The 14,072-nt window shown below is 46.1% G+C and overlaps 1 non-coding gene across 1 annotated transcript; it reads left to right on the top strand.

The window, feature by feature from the left end:
- The first annotated feature begins 5,650 nt into the window (after nt 1-5,650).
- On the top strand, nt 5,651-5,869 carry LOC140731292 (small nucleolar RNA U3). Its single transcript, XR_012099769.1, has one exon. It is a non-coding gene; the product is annotated as a small nucleolar RNA U3 (small nucleolar RNA).
- Nucleotides 5,870-14,072: the final 8,203 nt, after the last annotated feature.

The raw sequence follows: 14,072 nt of genomic DNA on the forward strand, positions 1-14,072 counted from the left end.
GGAAATAACTTCACTCAATTTCACTTTCACCATCATTGAAGTGTTCCCACAAACTATAGACTCACTTTCAAGGACTGTTCATCTCATGTTCTCGATGTTTGTTGCTTAGTTATTATTTTTTTTGTATTTGTACAACAACTGATTGAATTCCCAAGTTGGTGCAGTCTTTCATTGATTCTATTATGGTTATTATTCTATTATGGATTTATTGAGTATGCCCGCAAGAAAATGAATCTTATGGTTATATATAGTGGGATGTATAGACTTACGTAATAAAATTACATAGAAACATAGAAAACCTACAGCACAATTTCGGATCTGGTGCTACTTTAATTTAGTTTTTTAATTTAATTTTAAGGCACAATTAGTGTTTAGGAAATGGATAACAGAGCGACTATCTACCATCGCCAGATACTGCTACAATACAGAGATCGCCCAAAAACAAACCTTCATGAAAATCTGCCTGTTAGATTGCACGACCTCGGCTTGCTGAGGGAATCAGGCCTGCAGTCCTGGGAGTCACCCGATGCCAGCGGCCGGAGGTGGGGACAGCGTAAGCGGTGTGCGAGGAAGCGGAAGGTAGGCGAGCGGGCAGGACTCTGTGCCAGGAAAAAAGCAAGCCCTAGCCAGTTGGTTCTCCCATCCATTCTGCTCTCCAGTGGACATTAAATTGGACTACATCTGTGGCAATGAAATATTCGGCGGGAGTACAGAAATGGACGGAATCCCGGATGCCACCATTCAGCTGTTTATTTATGTAACAGATTTTTCCCCTAAACCATCGGACTACCAACCTACTGCCCTCTGCTGTGCCTATTGTCTTGTTTATTACTTATTGTAATGCCTGCACTATTCTGTGTAATTAATGTAGTCCTGGGTAGGTCTGTAGGTAGCACCATGGTCTTGAAAAACATTGTCTCGTTTTTACTGTGCACTGTACCAGCAGTTATGGTCGAAATGTCAATAAAAAGTGACTTGACTTGACAATACAGGCCCTTCAGCCCACAAAGCTGTGCCGATCATGTCCTTACCTTAGAACTACCTAGGCTCCATGTAGCCACCCAGGAGTCTCTTAAAAGACCCAATCATTTCCGCCTCCACCATCACTGCTGGCAGCTCGTTCCACACACTCACCACTCTCTGCGTAAAAAAACTACCCCTGACATCTCCTCTGTACCTACTTCCAAGAACCTTAAAACGGTGCCCTCTCGTGCTAGTGATTTCAGCCCTGGGGAAAAGTCTTTGACTATCCGCACAATCAATGCCTCTTGTTATCCTGAACACCTCTATCAGGTCACCTCTCATCCTCCGTCACTCCAAGGAGAAAAGGCCGAGTTCACTCAACCTATTCTCATAAGGCATGTTCCCCAACCTAGTCAACATCCTAGTAAATCCACTCTGCACAGATCTTTTGAACTTTGAACATGACCCAGATTATTAGTTCAGATTTAAGTTAATTTATTTATCACACATACGTCAAATGGTATAGTGAAATGTGATACTTAGGTTAATAATGGAAACAACTCTGACAATTTGAGGCAGCCCACAAGTGCCAAGACAGCATGCTCATAATGTTCAGCAGGACAACAACAGAACACAACAAGGCAACAACCCACCACCCACTCACACACACACACAGACCTCCAACCCTGGGACATGCTGCCTCAAAGCCTCCAGTTTCTGACCTTGACTCACAGACATTGGGCCTCCAATCACCAGTTTCTGACCTTGACTCACAGACATTGGGCCTCCAATCACCAGTTTCTGACCTTGGCTCACAGACATTGGGCCTCCAATCTCCAGTTTCTGGCCTGGACTCAGGCATTGGGACTTCAGCCTCCAGTTTCTGGCCTGGACTCAGGCATTGGGACTTCAGCCTCTAGTTTCTGGCCTGGACTCTCATATTCACAGACAATGGGCCTCGGACATCTGCATAAGCTGACCTACAGTCTTTAACCTTTGGGTTTCTATCTGTGAGCCTTGCTGGTGTCTGGGCATCATCCCTAGGATTTGCCAATCACAGGTTTTTATTTTGGGCTTTGAGTTCTGGACCTGTGCAGATCTGTGACCCCAATGACCTGGGATAATCACTGCCCCTCATGACTCGACCTGTACAAACCGGGACCTGGGCACCTCGTTGGGATGGCCAGCCTGAAAATCGTTCAGCATCTGCCAATTCATTCTCCTGCTGTGTCCCGGGACAATGTGATGGAGACAATTTATCTTGTGGCTGCAAACTCAGAAAGCAAAGGGCCGATTCCGGGTTGAGCATGGAGTGAGTCGGTGCCTGTGAGTGTGGCTCCCGATTTTTATTGTATTGAAAATCTACCTGTCTATCTTTGTCATATACTCGAGATAACTGAATATTTAACATTGTGAACAACCCGGGACGTTGCTGGACACTGACATGGCAAACAAAACGCACCTTGGAAGTAAAACTGGGGGAAAAGATAGCGAAGCCTCGAGCAAGAAAGCTGATGTTACGGTAATGGAGCCGTTGCACGCTGCTGGACCTGGACCCGATGGCTTGGAGAGGCTCCGTTTAGTGCTTCGTACTGACACGACATCCTGTCCTAAAAAGAGAACTTGAAGATGCTTTGTCACCAGTGAAGGCCACCATGGAACACATTATGTCTTATTACGAGTCGCACGACGAACGCATCCGTGAGGCTGCAGTTATGATTACAGTGACCGACCGGCGAGCGCCGAATCCGCCATTGCAGCGCGGCAGAGCGAAGACGCATTTCTGAGGGGGGAACTAGATGACCTCGCGGAGATCCGATTTGAGAGTGGTCGGCATTCCTGAAAGTCTGGAAGGTTCGGACCCTGTTACATTTATGGCCGAGTTTTTCTGGCGAAGCGCTGGGGACAAATTTCTTCCCAAGGCCTCTGGTACTTTGGCGCGCTCGCCGAGTCGGGCCTAAACCATCCGGTGTCCCTGAAGCCAAGCAAACGAGACCAAGAACCTTCCTGGTCCTCTTTCACTTCTTTCAAGATAAGCAACGCATCATCAGTAGACGGAAGCAGGAGCTGTATTTCCGCGGGCATCTTTTCATGAAGGTTTTAGTGCGGAGCTGGGGTAAAAACGAGCAGCGTTCAAGGAGTGAAATCCCTGCTTTACGGGAAAGGGGTCAGGTTCGGCCTCTTGTATCCTGCCCGGCTCCGGGTCATCCATGAAGGTAAAAAACATTATTTCCATACACCAGAGGCGGCCAAAGAGTTTTACCATTCGCGCTGGGGAGAAGAAGAAGAGAGTGAAGAGCAATGACTTTTTTTCAGGTTATTCCTGCAGCATTGAAGGGCCCTCCTGCCGAGGCAAACTGTTCATTTTCGCAATTCACTTCTTTGTTCATGTTTTCCAGTTTAATTTGTGGAACGCGATCGGGTCGATCCGCTATGCTGCGGAATCTGATGAACAAAAACTTTCAACCAGCAAAATGTAAATATTTGGGATTTGTATCTCTGGCGTTTAGTTTCCTAGTTTTTTTTTTGTGTGTATTTTTAATGCTTTGACCTGTGTTATCTTTAGCCTATATATATTAAAGGTAGAATAAGTGTTGGTATAAATTCTAAGGAGGGAAGCCACCCTAGATTAGATTGAAAGTTTTGGTTGTATGGGAAGCACTTAGAAAGTTTTTTGTTTGGTAATGCCTGCGATCATCCTCAGTTGGGGAAGTAGATCTAGGTTTCCGGGGGTTAATTGTTTTTTCTTGTTTGTGTAAAGGGGTGGGGGAGTGTTTTGGGGGATTACTATGGCAGTTTATTCTTTTGTGTGTTAAGGATTGGCTAGACTTTCTTTTCATTCTGCGTTATTGTACGCAGCTTGTGCCCTTGCACTGTTTTGGATTGTGGGCCCTGTGTGTTTTGATATGGTTAACATGAGTGCTGCTGATGGAGGCCACCCTGTGAGGTTTATTTCTTGGAATGTAAAGGGGCTCAATGGTCCTGTTATAAGAGCTAAAGTTTTATCCCATCTGAAATCCCTCATTTCTCTGGGCTGTAATCAATAGACTATTTATTACAGTACAAACTCAGAAAGTGACAGGGCCTGTATCCCTCATTTCTTTGGATTGTTACTAACAGACCATTGATTACTGTACAGAAGTGCACATTTAAGAATATTCATTTATTTATTTTGAAATAGAGCTCGGTAACAGGCCTTTCAGGCCCAATGAGCTGCACCATCAAATTACACCCAGGTAAACAATTAACCTACACGCCTATATTGTAGTTTGCTTTACTAACTGTCACTCTATCTACAACATCTCTACCTATCTGTCTACAGTGTCTCTATCTCTCTATCAGTCTGTCTATCTGTCTCTCTACAGTGTCTCTGTCTATCTTTTTATCACTCTATCTATATCTGCCTAAATAAGAGAAAATCTCAAATCACTCCACTCCCTTTGCAATTTTTGCTAATTTCTTTCTCACTTCCTGCTAAAACGTTGTTCACATTTACATTCGCATCATTTATTATTATATTGTAATTTGCCCTTTACTGTGCTTACTGTCTTGTTTATTAATTATTGTATTGTCTTGCACTGTTTTGTGCACTTTATGTAGCCCTGTGTAGTTCTGAAGTCTAGTGTAGTTTTGTGTTGTTTCAGGTCGCACCATGGTCCTGGAAGAACGTTGTTTCGTTTTTACTGTGTACTGTACCAGTAGTTGTGGTTGAAATGACAATAAAAGCGACTTGACTTGACTTGAAAATGTGCAGATGCTAGAGATCCAAGCAACACACACAAAATGCTGGAAGAACTCAGCAGGTCAGGCAGCATCGATGGATATGCATAAAGAGTTGACATTTTAGGCTGAGACCATCGGAAGTGGAAATAGGAAGACCCCAGAATGAGAAGGTGGGGAGGGGGGAGAAAGGAGTACAAGCTGGCAAGTGATTGGTGAGACCAGGCGGGTAGCGGAGAGGGCCGGGGTTAAGTAAGAAGCTAGGTGGAAAGGTAAAGGGTTGAAGATGGGATCTGATAGAAGAGGAGCGTAGACCGGAGGAGAAAGGGAAGGAGGCAGATAAATATGTATTTATCTCCTTCAGAATCGGAATCAGGCTTAATATCACTGGCATACCCTGTGAAATGTGTTGCTTTCCGGCAGCAGTACATTGCAATAAATAATAATAAAAACAATAAAGTAAGTAAGTACATATAAAAATCAAATAAGTCGTATGGAAAGAGAAGGGAAAATACTGAGGTAGTGTTCATGGGTCCATTCAGAAATCATGGAGAAGCTGTTCCTGAAACTGTCTATTTATTATAGATGTTTAAAGTACTATTTGTATGTATTGCAATGTACTGCTGCCGCAAAGCAACACATTTCACAGGGTATGCCAGTGATATTAAACCTAATTCTGACTCGAAAGTGACCAGAATTGTTTCAAATGAAGGAACCGGCAGTCAGTGGGTGGAGCCCGGATACTAAATTATGCAGATTTTCACTCCTCGTGTTAGTCGCAGCAAGAAGAGTAACTACACTTTGTGTCTCACTATGAAGTTTAGAATCGATGGGAAAAGATCGGTAGTGATTATATTCCACCCCGTCCTTGATCCCTGTGAATAACCGAGGGAACGAAGTGACCGCTCGCCATGAGGTTAAAGTGTTTGTTTGTGGGTGGAGAGCAGCGCGGCGGCTGTTGGTAATTAAGACTATACTTTTAAGGATCATTTCTATAGTCTGTGACTGAGAAATCGAGCACTAAAAAGTTTGGTCTCTGCAACCACGAGGAAGAGTCGTGGTGTTTCCTCCTGAGCGCGAAGCAGTCGGTGAGCGTTGTTTCCTACAACGGCTTTTCGGCATTGATGACCGTTCCCTTCTCCCCATTGCGGAGAGCTGCGGAGGGAGGAAACGCTGTCTGAGTGGTTGTACTTTATAGTTTCAAAGACAGAACAGTAACTGGAAATTACTTCTAATATATGTACGTATACAAAATAAGGAATAAGTGCAGGAACTTAGTGCAAGAGTAGAGATGACTTTTAAAATTCCTTTCGTCTGGTTAGAAATCGGAAGGCAGAGGGGGAACAAGCTGTTACTGAACGCGTTCCTTCAGCCTTCTGTACTTCTTTCCTGATGGTATATACGAGAAGGGGGCATGCCCTGGGAGACAGGGGTCTTTTATTATTGAAGCCGCCTTTTTGAGGCACCGATTTTTGAAGATGTTTTGGATACTAGTACCCATGACGGAGTTGGCTAATTGTACAACTCTCTGCAGCTTACTAAGATCCCGTGCAGTATGACTGGTCTGTTCCCTCGTCTTACTCTTTCTGAAGCACACAATCTGAGGTTGTTCATGGGTTGATTGTCCATTCAGAAATCTAATGACCGAGGGGCAGAAGCTGTTCCTCAACTGTTGATTGTCCGTCTTCAGGCTCCTGTCCCTCCTCCCTGATGGTAGCATGCCCTGGATAGTGAACGTCCTTCGTGATCAATGCCAGCTTCTTGCGGCACAGTCTCTTGAGGATGTCCTTGATGCTGGGGAGGGTTGTGCTCATGATGGAGCTGGTTTACTGCATTCACCACGTCGGTGCCCCTCGTAATTTTCTTGAAGATATAATTCCAGATGGAGCCACCATACAAACCCATATTTTTGTTTGAGCATTAGACCATAAGCTATAGGAGCAGAATTAGGTCTACATTTGGCCCATCGAGTCTGCTCCGCCATTCCATTCCATCGTGGCTGATTCATTTTCCCTCTCAGCCCCAATCTCCTGCCTTCTCACCGTATCCCTTCACACCCTGACTAATCAAGAATCTATCAACTTTTGCCTTAAATACACATAAAGAATTGGTCTCCACAGCTGCTTGTTACAAAGAACTCTACTAGTTCAGCACTCTCTGACTAAAGAAATTCCTCCTCATCTCTGTTCTAAAAGGACAATCCTCTATTCTTGGGTTGTGTCCTCTGGGCCGAGACTCCACTCTATTGACTTCGTTCAACATTCGATAGGTTTGCATCCCTTATTCTTCTGAATTCCAGTGAAGACCGACCCAGAGCCACAGATCTTCTTCACGTGACAAGCTATTCAATCCTGGAATAGTTTTTGTGAACCTCCTTTGGACCCTCTCCAGAGTCAGCACATTCTTTCTAAGATAAGGGGCCCAAAACCGCTCACCATACCCCAAGTGAGGCCTCACCAGTGCTTTATAAAGCCTCAACAATATATCCTTGCTTTTATATTCCTCTTGAAATGTATCTATTTATCTATCCATATCTATCTGTCTGTCTATCTATATGAACACTAGCGATTCTATCTGTCTGTCTATCTATATGAACACTAGCGATTCTGCAGATGCTGAAAATCCAGAGCAATGCACAGAAGATTTTGGAGGAACTCAGCAGGTCAGGCATCATCTATGGAAATGAATAAACAGTCGACATTTTGGGCTGAGACCCTCCTTCAGGACTGGAGAGGAAGGGGGAAGGTGCCAGGATAAAAAAAGGTGGGGGAGTGGAAGGAGTTCAAGCTCATAGGTGAAACCAGGTACCAGGTAGAGGGGGCAAATGAAGTAAGAAGCTGAGAGATGATAGGTGGAAAAGGCAAAGGGCTGAAGAAGAAGGAACCTGATAGGAGATGAGAGTGGACCATGAAAGGGAAGGAGCTAGATAGAGATCTATCTACCTCAGAGTCAGAATTCGGTTTAATATCACTGGCATATGTTATGAAATTGTTGTTTTGTGGCAGCAGTGCATTGTAATACATAATAATAAAAAAATGTATAGTACAAGAGGATCACTCTGGACGACCAGGGACAGTAGTCCCTGCTGCCTCTGGCTCACACCTCAGTTTGATTGGACGCCCCCAGGTTATGGATCTCATCGGGTCTGATGGCTCTGGACACGTCTGGGCCGGGGACTCTCCAGACCCAGCTGTCATCTGTGCTGGGTCTTCAACCTTCCCTCGGAGGCAGCACATTCTGTCCTCAATAAGGATCTTTCCTTTGTCACCCTTCGCCCACGCCTTAGTGGGTTCTGCGCCTACCATGATGCTGAGCTCTATTTCCATCACCTCCGTTTCTGAGCCCACTTCTTTGGCAATGATTCCAGACCCTGAACTCATGACCCCATCTCCCATCTTCAACCTGCCTCCTTTTCTTGGACACATGCTCTGGTTCTTTGCCTACTCTGGATCTCATTTCAAATAGTCGTCTCAACCTCAGCACTCCCCTGTCTCCTCCTCGAACCTTACCCGCTCTCAGCCCACTGCTCTCTCTCTGCACCAATCCCAACCTTACCATCAAACCTGCAGACAAAGGGGGTCACTGTTGTAGAGTGGTGCACTGACCTTGACCTTGCTGAGGCTGGGCTGCAACTCTCAGACACCACCTCATGCCTACTCCTTGACAATGATCCCACTCCAAGCCATCGAAAAAATGTCTGACACCACCACCGACCTCATCCACTGCCACCAAACTTTGAGTTCCCCTATCCTGCACTTTTCTCTTCTACCTCCTACCCAAGATCCACAAACCGGACTCTCCAGGTAGGTCTATTGTGTCTGCCTGCTTCTCCCTACTGAACTCACGTCCTCCTACCTCAATTCCATTCTATCCCCCTTGGTTCAGTCCCTTCCCACCTACATCTGCGGCACTTCTCAAGGCCTCGATCTTCTTCAATTCCTTGGCCCTGACCTCCTCATTTTCACCATAGATGTGCATTCCCTAAACACTTCCATCCCCCACCAAGAAGGTTTAAACATCTCCGCTTCTTCCTTAATAGAAGAAACAACCAGTTCCCCTCCATCATCACCCTCACCAATTTGCAGAATTGGTCCTCACCCTCAACAATTTCTCCTTCAGCTCCTCCCACTTTCTCCAGACTCGAGCAGTAGCCATGGGCACCCTCATGGGCCCCAGATATGCCTGTTGGTTTGTTGGTTACATAGCCCAAGCCTTTTCTGATAATGATCCTCAAATCTTCCTTCACTACATTACGGACAACATTGGTGCTGCTTCATGCACCCATGCTGAGCTTGTCAATTTTATCAACTTTGCTTCCAACTTCCACCCTGCCCTTAAATTCACCTGGTCTGTCTCTGATACTTCCCCCACTTTCTCTATCTCTGGGGACAAGCTGTCAACAGACATCTTTTATTACCAATGGTATACCTCAGGGATCTGTTCAGGGACCCTTACTCTTCGTGATTTTTATAAATGACCTGGATGAGGAAGTGGAAGGATGGGTTAGCAAGTTTGCTGATGACACAAAGGTTGGAGGTGTTGTGGATAGTGTGAAGGGCTGTCAAAGGTTACAGCAGGACATTGATATGATGCAAAACTGGGCTGAGAAGTGGCAGATGGAGTTCAACCCAGATAAATGTGAACTGGTTCATTTTGGTAGGTCAAATATGATGGCAGAATAAAGTATTAATGGTAAGACTCTTGGCAGTGTGGAGGATTGGAGGGATCTTGGGGTCCAAGTCCATAGGACACTCAAAGCAGCTGTGCAAGTTGACTCTGGTTAAGAAGGCGTATGGTGTATTGGCCTTCATCAATCGTGGAATTGAATTTAGGAGCAGAGAGGTAATGTTGCAGCTATGTAGGACCCTGGTCAGACCCCACTTGGAGTACTGTGCTCAGTTCTGGTCGCCTCACTAGAGGAAGGATATGGAAGTGGTAGAAAGGGTGCAGAGGAGATTTACAAGGATGTTGCCTGGATTGGGGAGCATGCCTTATGAGAATAGGTTGAGTGAACTTAGCCATTTCTCATTAGAGTGACGGAGGATGAGAAGTGACCTGATAAAGGTGTATAAGATGTTGAGAGGTGTTGATCATGTGGATAGTCAGAGGCTTTTTCCCAGGGCTGAAATGGTTGCCACAAGAGGACACAGGTTTAAGGTGCTGGGGAGTAGGTACAGAGGACATGTCAGAGGACACACCCAAAATGCTGGTGGAACGCATCAGGCCAGGCAGCATCTATAGGAAGAAGTACAGTCGACGTTTCAGGCCAAGACCCTTCATCAGGACTAACTGAAAGAAAAGATAGTAAGAGATTTGAAAGTGGGAGGGGGAGGGGGAGATCTGAAATGATAGGAGAAGACAGGAGGGGAGGGATGAAGCTAAGAGCTTGAAAGTTGATTGGCAAAGGGATACACAGCTGGAGAAGGGAAAGGATCATGGGACGGGAGGCCTATGGAGAAAGGGGGAGGGGAGCACCAGAGGGAGATGGAGAGCAGGCAGTTTGGTGGATCTTGGGTAGGAGGTAGAAGCAGGAAGTGCTGGGTGTGGGAACTATGAGGTTGGTGGCAGTCTATGGGAGATCCCCAGAGCTGATAAGGTTGGTGATGGTGTGGAAGTCAATGGCCTGGTGCTCCTTGGTAGGGTCATGATTGAGGGGTAAATAAGTGGAGGTATCAGCGAGTTGTCGCTGTGCCTTGGCCAGGTAGAGGTCAGTACGCCAAACTACAACAGTACACCAGGACAATGTCTCCCACACCATCACCAACCTTATCAGCTCTGGGGATCTCCCATCCACTGCCACCAACTTCATAGTTCCCAGACCCTGCACTTCCCGTTTCTACCTCCTACCCAAGTTCCACAAACCTGCCTGTCCAGGTAGACCCATTGTCTCAGCTTGCTTCTGCCCCACCAAACTCATTTCTGCATACCTCAACACTGTCTTATCCCCCCTTGTTCAATCCCTTCCCACCTATGTTTGTGACACATATCACATTTTGAATTTTTACAATGATTTTAAGTTCCCTGGCCCCCACCACCTTATTTTCACCATGGATGTCCAGTCCCTATATACCTCCATCCCCCACCAGGAAGGTCTCAAAGCTTTCCGCTTCTCTTTGGATTCCAGACCTAACCAGCTCCCCTCTACCACCACTCTCCTCCGTCTAGCGGAATTAGTCCTTACTCTTAATAATTTCTCTTTTGGCTTCTCCCACTTCCTCCAAACCAAAGGTGTGGCCATGGGCACCCGCATGGGTCCCAGTTATGCCTGCCTTTTTGTTGGCTATGTGGAACAGTCCATGTTCCAAGCCTACACAGGTATCCGTCCCCCTCTTTTCCTTCGCTACATTGACGACTGCATTGGCGCTGCTTCCTGCACGCATGCTGAGCTCGTTGACTTCATTAACTTTGCCTTCAACTTTCACCCTGCCCTCAAATTTACCTGGTCCATTTCTGACACCTCCCTCACCTTTCTTTATCTTTCTGTCTCCATCTCTGGAGATGGCTTATCTACTGATATCTACTATAAGCCTACGGACTCTCATAGCTACCTGGACTATTCCTCTTCCCACCCTGTTACTTGCAAATGTGCCATCCCCTTCTCTCAATTCATATGTCTCCGCTGTATCTGCTCTCAGGATGAGGCTTTTCATTCCAGGATGAAGGAAAAGTCTTCCTTTTTTAAAGAAAGGGGCTTCCCTTCTTCCACCATCAGCTCTGCCCTCAAACGCATCTCTCCCATTTCACGCACATCTTCCCTCACCCCATCCACCCGCCACCCCACTCAGGATAGGGTTCCCCTTGTCCTCACCTACCACCCCACCAGCCTCCGGGTCCAACATATAATTCTCTGTAAATTCCGCCACCTCCAATGGGATCCCACTACCAAGCACATCTTTCCCTCCCCCCCCCTTCTGCTTTTCGCAGGGATCACCCCCTACGCGACTCCCTTGTCCATTCATACACCCCATCCCTTCCCACCGATCTCCCTCCTGGCACTTATCCTTGTAAACGGAACAAGTGCTACACCCGCCCTTACACTTCCTCCCTCACCACCATTCAGGGCCCCAGACAGTCCTTCCAGGTGAGGTGACACTTCACCTGTGAGTCGGCTGGTGTGGTATACTGCGTCCGGTGCTCCCAGTGTGGCCTTTTATATATTGGTGAGACCCGATGCAGACTGGGAGACTGTTTCGCTGAACACCTACGCTCTGTCCGCCAGAGAAAGTAGGATCTCCCAGTGGCCACACATTTTAATCCCACATCCAATTCCCATTCTGATATGTCTATCCATGGCCTCCTCTATTGTCAAAATGAAGCCAAACTCAGGTTGGAGACACAACACCTTATATACCGGCTGGGTAGCCTCCAAACTGATGGGATGAACATTGATTTCTTTAACTTCTGTTAATGGCCTGCATCCCTTATTTATCTATCTATCTATCTATCTATCAATCGATCATTCATTCCCTTTTCTCTCTCTGTCCCTCTCACAATCACTCCTTGCCTGCTCACCATCTCCCTCTGGCACTCCCCTCCCCTTTTCTTTCTCCCGAGGCCTCCCGACCCATGATCCCCTTCCTTCTCCAGCTCTGTATCCCTTTTGCCAATCAACTTTTGAGCTCTTAGCTTCATCCCACCCCTTCCTGTCTTCTATCATTTCGGATATCCCCCTCCTACTTTCAAATCTCTTACTATCTCTTCTTTCACTTAGTCCTGATGAAGGGTCTCGGCCGGAAACGTCGACGGTACTTCTTCCTGGCCTACTGTGTTCCACCAGCATTTTGTGTGTGTTGCTTGAATTTCCAGCATCTGCAGATTTCCTCGTGTTTGAGATCTCAGGGGTAAGTTTTTTTACACAGAGAGTGGTGACTGCGTGGAATGGGCTGCCAGCAGCAGTGGTGGAGGCGGATACGATAGGGTCTTTTGTTACGTATTCGGGCAACAATAATATAGATGAGTTAGGCAAGGGGTTTTATAACGAATAACACGTTTATTAAACACTGATAACAAACCCCCTTCAAATGTAAACAAACCCAAACAATGATCCGAGCTCAGCTGCTGGCAGCTGGTCAGACAGTTCTTAATAGCTTTGCAGTCTCAAACAGTCTTTAAAGTAGTATTGAAAAAAACAGTTCTCCAAAGCGAATTGCCGAATGAAAACAGTTCAAAGAACGATATGCCGACAGTTCAAAAGCTCACGGTACTTTTAAAAGGAGAGACTTTTTAAAGCGATGTAAATTCTCTTCCACGTCGATGTCCTTCAATTCCCAGCGTCGAACTCCCACGTCGAATTTTATTAAATATAACAGCTTAAAGTGACTGACCTTCCTTCCACAATATTCTCAATCTCCCGCTTTTTCCAGCGGAGACTATCGTGAGAATAGTAAACGAAATCCTTCCGAATGAGGATCACACAAGGTCGAAGTCAATCCATCGAAAATCGATTCTTCTCCATGTCCATCTTCCAAACTTCACTCTCCATCAGCAAAGAAACCGTTGGCTCTGACCTTTTAAACTTTAGGCATTAACAAAACTTCATTTTTAACTAAACTGCGTCATCACATTAAATCACACAGTAACATGAAGTCATCTTGGCAAATCCTGCCACGAACTGCCCCACCTGACAGGGTGGGTCTCCCTTTTATACTCTGTAGAAAAAAACCTGTCACATGACCTCTACTGGCGGGAAAATGACATCACTCCACCATCACAAAACCATTACCTCATGTCCAGTATAACTTCAACCCCAGTCACGTGACAAGGGTACCCCTGTCACGTGTCACGGGTACGTAACACTTTTAAGAGACTTTTGGATAGGTACATGGAGCTTAGAAAATTAGAGGGTTGTAGGTAAGCCTAGTAATTTCTAAGGTAGGGACATGTTTGGCACAGCATTGTGGGCCGAAGGGCCTGTATTGTGTGTAGGTTTTCTATGTTTCTATAAACGTATCAATTCCCACTGTTATTTTGACTATACCCGGATATCAGAGATGTCCTCCTTCAAATAACGGGGTTTCCCTCCCTCCACTGTTGATGCTACCCGCCCTCGCCCGCATCTCATACATCCTCGCCAACCCCATTTTCGCGCTGCTTAACAGCCCTTACGTGCACGGATGATTTCAGATAGAGCAACAGGCAGTGGGTGGAGCACGGATGTTAATTTATGCAGATCTTCACGCCTTGCGTGAGATGTAGCAAAAAAATTGAACACAACTACCACACTTTGTGTCTCACTATGAAGTTCAGAATGGATGGGGAGAGATCGGTAGTGATTATATTCCACCCCGTCCTTGATCCCTGTGAATAACCGAGGGAACGAAGTGACCACTCGCCATGAGGTTAAAGTGTTTGCTTATGGGTGGAGAGCAGCGCGGCAGTTGTCGATAATT

This window comes from Hemitrygon akajei, chromosome 7, assembly GCF_048418815.1.
Source record: "Hemitrygon akajei chromosome 7, sHemAka1.3, whole genome shotgun sequence".
Classification (NCBI taxonomy): domain Eukaryota; kingdom Metazoa; phylum Chordata; class Chondrichthyes; order Myliobatiformes; family Dasyatidae; genus Hemitrygon; species Hemitrygon akajei.